The sequence below is a fragment of the Pezoporus wallicus genome, unplaced genomic scaffold (assembly GCF_028554395.1).
Source record: "Pezoporus wallicus isolate ANWC-B61680 ecotype Strahan unplaced genomic scaffold, APGP_CSIRO_Pwel_v1 contig_8042, whole genome shotgun sequence".
Taxonomy (NCBI): Eukaryota; Metazoa; Chordata; class Aves; order Psittaciformes; family Psittacidae; genus Pezoporus; species Pezoporus wallicus.
Window position 1 is genome coordinate 4,043,057 of NW_026639380.1, and position 8,476 is coordinate 4,051,532.

Sequence of the window (8,476 nt, forward strand, 5' to 3'; positions counted from 1 at the left end):
CATACGCTTGAAACACTTTCAAAGGCTTCTTCTACCTGTCCTTTTTTCCCCCATGTTCTTCAGCCTATAAAGCCAACTGGCTGCATTTCCCGTGTTGAGGCTGTCATTGAAACATTAAAGCTTGTAAAAGTAAATCAAGTGAACTGCTCTATATTTCACAACATCAGGAATTTAAGGCAATGTATTTTACAACCCCAGCTGTTAAATATAACAATTTCTACATTTTATTAAATACATGTATTTTTTAAATGCAACAATTTCTACAATTTATACATGGGGCATACAGCATAGTTACATCAGTTGAAAGCCTGTACTCTTAGCTGTCTATGAGATACAGCTTTCTGCCTAGTATTAACAGCTTTAAAATTGTAAAAATTCTGCATTGCAGAAGCAAATATGATTCTCATAAACTAGAGGCTGAGTGACCCTCTGAAGCCAGTTCATACGGGAGGGATGGTTGTGCAGCATTAGGAGTGCACCAGCTCACTGCAGAGATCAAAGCATTCATATCACAAAATACTGATAGACGGCCATAGAGGTACCATTTCTTAAATCCACTGATGGGTGACATACCTTGCTTAATCCTGATGTCCTCATGGTCTTTGTTTTGTTCCTCTACAGGCTTTTGTATCAGGGACAGCCAGCAGTTTTTGGAGACACAAGGCTGGTTGTTGCAAGCTATCACAAGATTTGAAATGGGTTTCCAAATAACTATGGCAAACAAAACTGTGAATGATTTGTCAGTGCAAAGTTAATCATCTCTATCTCTTGCATTTATTGTGTGCTCATCCCAGGGTTATCTAAGTTTCCATACCTGCTCTTGGAAATAATAAACCATTTTATTATTGTCTTTATCTTTTCTTCTTTCTCCTCTTCCAGCAAGCTTTCAAAAACAAAAATCAGTTTCCCTTGAAAATATAGCACCCTTTTCCTAACCCCATTGAAATCGATACAGGTTTTGTCACTAGCTTCATAGACAGCAGGCTCGTGCTTATTTATGCAACATTCTGAAGCTCACAAAGAACGTGGTGATTCTGCAAAGACTGAAAGTGCTGAAAGTGAAATAGTAACATTCATCTATATTTCAAACCACCTTCAAAACCCTCCTGGATATGAAATAAAACACAACCCAAACCATCTTACTTTGAGTGGTCCTACTTAAGTATTGAGCAAACTTTATAATAATGGTAATAAATTGGTGCTTGAGGCAGTTTCAGCTATATTACATATTCTCTATATACTATAGATATGGATGTATTCACCCTCTATATTGTATATGTATGTGTGTGAGTATTTACATATAGCACACATACATATATGTTTTATGTATGCATAGATGATGATACTAACTTTTCTAAGTTTTACTTTCCCTCCCATAGCTGAAACTGCTGGTTACTAACAAACATCCACATCATATTCTATGTATGAAGGATATAATTTATTTGTAAACTCAGGATGTTCTTGTTTTATAGAGTTGCTTGTATTTTATAATTTATTTACACATCATGGTTGGAAATGCTTATCTAAGTGCTATGCATTGAAGTGTATGTTTGCTAAATCCATTTCATTCTGTTTGTGGCCACGTTCTTTCTCATTATGACAGTGGTATAAAATAGGGCTAAGGAGGAGACAAACTGATGGATATAGAACTAATGCTGGTCCCACCAGAAATTCCAGAAGAGGATGTATCAGTAGTAGATATATATATATATTTTATCAACTAAATTTTATGGGGGTGGGGGGCTGGGGGGGGGGGGGGGAAGAACAGCATGAGGACAAGTTCAAAATGTGGAAAGTCACAGCCATGTCCAAGTTGGTCAACAAATGCATTGAGCCTTTTGCCATTAAAATTGTAAAGTTTATTGTTTGCTGGCTAAAAAATATCCTTTTTTGTGGTATCTGAGGTGTGAAACATTGTCAAAAATATGATGTCTGGAAAAAAAATCAAACTATAGTGGCATTAAATGTTTACTTTTATCTTACCAATATATCTGCCTCTTCCTCCTGACTGTTTTACTTTGGATGAAAGCATTTATGAAGTGGCAGAGAAGAAAGTGCTTTTGACCCACAAGAGGATGTGCTATTATAATAGTGAGAGTGAGCAAGATGAAACCTGAAAATAAAACAACCAAAGGGTTCTCCCAAGCAAGTATTGCTGAGAAGCAAATTCACCAGAAAACAGTAACAAACTGCAGGGTTTGATAGCAGTGACAGAAATATTAACCCAAGCATAGCACCATTAATTTCTCCCCTGCTGCTGTTCGGAAACAAAAAGAGAACAATCTCAGGACCAGAATTGGTTAGGCTTTTACATAAACTGGTTATGCGTACGTGCCTCCCCAGATTAGCAGGGATTTCTCTATCTGCATCCATAAGCAAGAGAAAAATCTGAGAGTAAATGATAAAAATGTGTATGTAGGTATAATTTTTTGTCATCTCTAGCAATTATGTCACCATGGGTGTAAACCACAATGTAAGAGAGATAAAACAAGTTCGTGGCCATTACTGAAGACATGCTTCTCTCTGAGAGGATACGGTGGCATGTTCAGCTGACCTCTGAGCTTCTGCTAAGATGTGCATAATATTTGCTTGCCTTTTGCTCACATTTGCGGTATTCCCCGCTGATAATTAAGAGAACATCTTACATGGAGAGCAAGATATGAACTAGCTCTCTGGGAAGACCTCAAATGCCCTTTGACACTTGGGTATGCCCTGATAAGGACTCTGTGCTCTTCCCATTGGAAGAAAACAACAAATCCTATTTCTTGTGGGAAGAGAAAAAAGGAAGCTATTTAAAACCTCCTTTAAGACACATCGTATGCTGGCAGGTGATTCCCTCACATTCCCAACTTTAGGAGGGACATATTAACATGCTAGGCATCTAAATATTTGGTAGACTGTTTGGTGAGCATTTAAAACCATCCTTTCTTCTATCTATCTTGTTATTACACCAGTTCAGTGACAGAGCTAGCAGTCACGGTGCAGGTGATGCAGTCATCTATGGTGACCAGCTCTTCCAAATGAAAAAATATCAAGGTGGCTGCAGAGGCTAAGGCTGGCACTAAATGTGGTGGAGGGGAAGAGGAAGCTTCTCCTCATTTCTCCTCTCTTAGCAGCAAACCCTGTGACTCCAGTACTACCTTAGCTCTTTCTCCTGGGCTAGTGAAATTGCATGCTGGTGCTTCTCCACAGTAACTGTAAATGAAGATAAACAGCCATTCCTTTTCTCTTTGGGCTGTTCAGAATAGCTCTGATTTGCTCTAAAGAGCTAAAAGGCTTATTGCCTATTTTTGAGGTAATTTGTCTTCATTGCTGTTATCATGCAGCCACATCAGTATTAAAGAACCCAAAGTGCCTTACAGTGACAAAAACAGAGAAAAATGGGTTAGCAGAAGCCCGAGACTTTGTCTAAGGCAGAACTGATGGTGAGGAGCTCTCTTTGAGCTAAAAAAAAAAACCAACAAAAAGGAAAATCAGTTCCCTCTTGGTCAGTTCTGAAGACCTCAGTGCTACGCACCTTCACTTTGGGGAAAGACTGCCAGGAAAGGTTTTGAGCATGGAACGGGAACAGGAGCTCACACCTGGCAAAAAGGCTGCTGTCCTTACAAATCATGCTTAATATTGTTGGCACCTCTTGTGTGGCGCTAGCCATCACCAAGTCTTAACTCATCTGTAAAACCAATAACCTTCCAGGCTAAGTCAGGAGAAGGTTTAGTGTGGAAACCTGACAAGCCCAATATCCTTATGGGGTCCTGAACAAGCTCCTCAGCTACTGGAAAATCAGAAGGAGCGGAAATAGTTGCTAAAGCTGATTCCTATCCCACATCTACCTGCAAACCATTCCGGCTTCCGTGACCTCACCCTCACTTTGGCTGGCATCACTAGCTGCCTGGAAGCCACAGCGGAGGGCGGGGAGCAAGAGAATTCAGCTCCCAGTCTCCCAGATGGAAACAAAATTGATGTTTAGTTCCTTTAGAAAAAGCCCATCTTTGAGTGGATTTTACATTTTTTGATATTAGTATTCTTGACAGTTGCCAATCTGGCAGTTTTGGAGGCTGACATCTGCTATTTGAACTCTGAACAATGCTATACTGGCTGTGACCACACAAACGCCCCACATTTCTCAAAAAGCACTTCAGAACCTCCATAACCAAGCGGGTAGCTTGGAGGTCCTATGTACTCTCCTTTCAGGAATAACTATGCCAAATACTGATCCAGAAAAAGCTCCAAGATGGGCAAAAGTGGTCCATCCCTAAAGGATGCTTGTCTAGGGGAAAGCCCTGCATCAATTTTCATTTACGTTTACATGTGTCTCTTCTGTGGACACTTACTGCACGGGTTTGGCACCCATTCTTTGCATCAGATTGGAGGTTTCATGCCAGTCAACTGGCAGCCAAATGTACGCAGCTGTGTGTGGCGCACATTCATATTTCCATTTCTATCTCCTAGAGAGCCAAGTGCAGCCAGACACATGGGTATGGTATGCAGGACTCAGGGCTTCCTGGGAAGGAAGTCTCACACCTCCAGCAGATCTTTGTTACTGACTTGAAAAGGTGCAGGGACTGTGCTTGTTCCTGTCTCATCTGTCCTCAACTTCATTCATTCTCTGAATGGCAAGAAACCAGGGAGATGGGAGAAAACTTGACATCTTTCTATATCTAGTTTGCCAAAAGATTAATTGCTCATTGTATAAATAAAGCAGGAGGTGAGGGAGAACACAAGCCACCCCACTCGCTGTCTGTGCTCTGCAGACTCCTCAGTGCTGGTATGGTTGGATTCTCTGTGCCATTCAGCAAACTGCTCCTTGGAGCTTGCTTGAAACAAGAGTGTCCAGCAGAGCTGAAGGAGTAGCAGTGCTTTTACCTGCCTTGTATTTGAGTGCCTGGCCATGCATAGTGGCCCAGCTTGCTCCCATCTCTGTGTTTTAGCTGGATGCCCAGGGACACAACTACTAAGACAGTCATGACAGATGTGGGAAGATTCACAGGGTGAGCTGCCTGCTCCTAAACCATATTTGATGGAAACCTTGAGATACCTAGCAAGCAGCACCACAGGAGCCAACTTGTAAACATAATTTTCTCCTAATTTCTAATGGAAGAACAATGGAAGGCATGGAAATGATGTGACTAATGAGAAAGATAACAGTCCAGCTCCTCACTCAGCAGCTGGTGACTGCTGCTCATGCTGCTCCTAGGGGCTGGTGTAGCGGGACTCACGCCTGCTCTGAGTTTCCAGAAGCTCAAATATCATTTCTGAAGGTTATTTGTAAAGCCATTAAGATGCTGTGAAATCAACAGGAAAGCTTCTGAACAGCCTCTAAGCCTCAGTGTTGCAGATTTCACACTCACCAGACTCCTTTCTGCTGCCAAGGCCAAAACATTGGGACCACCAACCTTGGCTTGACAATTAGCATTGCAGTGGCATGAAATGGTCTGCAGAGTGGGTCAACCATAGGAGCAAACAACATGTGCATAGTAAATAAGCCCCTAAATAAATAAACCTAGCAAGAGGGCTTCACACCTGAAATCTCTGTTGGGGATGCAATTAGTGTGGGAGTACTGGAGCACCGAAATACTTTCTAAGTGAAAATATTTGTTTGGGACTGGTTTTTCCACCCAGTAATATCACTTTGGCACTTGTGACTCATTCTATCAAAAACTTATTTACAACCCCTCTAAATAATTACTGTCCTGCTTTTATGTCCTGCTAATTGATCACTTTCCATATGCTTGCACAAAATAAGCAGGCCCAAGAAGCGAAATCCAAGGAACAAGGGGGCTATAACAGGCATGCCAAGGGATGCTCGGCACAGCACCAACATTGTTCCTTCCACACCGTTTTCATCTGTGCCAGCCATGGACGTGGGGCCATAGGCCTCATCTACATAACCCCATTCAGATTAGGGGTAGGGTTAGGGTTCAGAAATCCACAGAGCCTTCAGCTTCATGGACAATATGGATTCAAAAGGCATATCAAGGAAAACATGGCACTGCACCTATTTTACTCTTTCCATACTTTTTCTCATCTGGGGCAGCCAATGGTGTGGGGACACAGGCCTCATCTCCATGATGTTGCTTACTTTAGGTTTAGGATTAGCATTATGGTTCAGAGTTCCACACACTACCATTTCAGAGACACTGAAATGGGGCTGCAAAAGGCATGACAAGGGGAACACAGCACTGGATGCACATTACTGCTTCCACAACTTTCTCATCTGGCCAGCCATGGATGTGGGGTTGTAGGTGTCATCTCCATGACCCCTTTCAGATCAGGTGTAGGGTTAGAGTTCAGAGATCTGCAAAGCCTTCAGCTCCAGGGTCACTGGAGGTGCAAAAGACACGTCAAGGAGAACACAGCACTGCACCAACATTACTTTTTCCATACCTTTCTCATCTGGGCCAGCCAATAGTGCTGGTGACTAAGGCCTCATCTCAAAGATGCTGCTTACATTAGGGTTAGTGTCAGAGTTAGGTTTCAGAGATCTACAAAGACTACAGCTCCAGAGACACCAGAGCTGTAAAAGGTATGTCAAGGAGAACACGGCACAGCACCAACATTAGTCCTTCCACACCTTTCTCATCTGAGTCAGCCATGGTGCTGGGGATGTGTGCCTCACCAATATGATGCCACTTAAATTATGGTTAGGGTTTAGAGATCCACAAAGCCTGCATCTCCAGGGACACTGGGGCCGCAAAAGGCATGCCAAGGGGGGCTTGGCACAGCACCAACATTACTGCTCCCACACCTTATTCACCTTGGCCACATACAGTGTTGTTGCTGTCATTTTCACCTTCATATTGGATACTGTCATTCAACTTTTGTAAGGGAACACCTGCAGAGGAATGCAGGATCCTGAGCAGAGCAGTGTCTCTTGGGATACTGCTGTGTACAAGGTGTTTTCCAGAGGCAGGGAATCCCAGGAGTGTGCTGAGCTCTGCTGTGTGCCAGCAGACTGAATGAGATTGATGCATGTTATGTGCTTGGGACCAGGAGTGATGGCGCTTCTGCCCTGGGCCCACTCAGGAGTATACCTTGGGAGTATGGCAAGCTGGGTGGGTGGTAGCACATTAGTTCTTGCAGGAGGGCATGGAGGTATCTCCTGTTAGGTGAGGGCTTGCACCAAGCATCTGCACAGGCCAAGGGCATTCTCCGACCTGACCCTCCAGCAGAATAGTGGGCACTCATCAGAGAGCAAAGGCTGTGGCTCCACCTGCGGGGACTGCACCGTCCACCTCAGAGGTGGTTGATGCCTTCTCTCAGATGGGACAGCACCAGGGAGAGGCTGCAGTGTAGACCTTGGGCTGCGGGAAGAGTCCAGACCTTCCTCCTGGGCCGTGACAGGCAGCAGACCTGCCTGCAGAAGATGTGCCCATGTGGAGACCTCCTGAGTGGAGATCTCACACTCAGAGAGATGTAGTCAGAGGCTCAATGTCCAAGTGATGAGTAGAGTTCCTCAAGGGTTGATACTGGAACCTATCCCATGTAACACCTTTGTCAGTGTCATGGACAGTGGGATTGAGTGCACGCTTAGCAAATTTGCCAATGACACCAGGCTGTGTGGCTCAGTTGATACGCTGGAGGGAAGGAATGCCATCCAGAGGGACCTTGACACACTTGAGAGGTGAGACATGAACCTCGCATGAGGCCAACTTCATGAAGCTCAACAAGACCAAGTACAAAGTCCTGCAAGTTGGAGCATTCCCAAACACAAACAACAGGCTGGGTGGAGACTGGGTTGAGAGCAGCCCTGACAAGAAGGACCTGCGGGTATTTATTGATGAGAAACTCAACATCACCCAGTGTGTACTCACAGCCCAGAAAGCCAAGCATATCCTGGGCTTCATCAAAAGGAGCATGGCCAGCAGGTCAAGGGAGGAGAGTCTCCCTCTCTACTCTGCCTTCATGAGACCCCAGCTGCAGTCCTGTGTTCAGCCCTGGTGCCCCCAGCACAAGAGAGACATGGACTTTTTGGAGTGAGTTCAGAGGAGGGCCACAAAGACTATCAGAGGGCTGGAGCACCTCTCCTATGAAGACAGTCTGAGAGAGTTGGGCTTGTTCAGCCTGAGGAAGAGAAGGCGCTGGGAAGACCTTGAAACAGTTTTCCAGTACTAACGGGGACCTACAAGAAATCTGGAGAGGGACTTTTACAAAGGCAGGTAGTGACAGGACAAGGAGGAATGGCTTTAAACTGAAGGAAGGGAAATTTCAATTAGCCATTAGTAAGGAATTCTTTACTGTGAGGGTGGTGAGACACTGGAACAGGTTGCACAGTGGATGTCGACGCTCCATTCCCGGCAGTGTTCGAGACCAGTTTGTACAGGGCTTTGAACAACCTGGTCTAGTAGAAGGCGTCCTTGTCCATAGCAGGGGGGTTGGAAATAGATGATATTTAAGGTCCCTTCAAACCCAAACCATTCTATGATTCATATTAGGGTTAGGGATCAGAAAGCCACAGAGCCTACAGCTCCAGGGACAC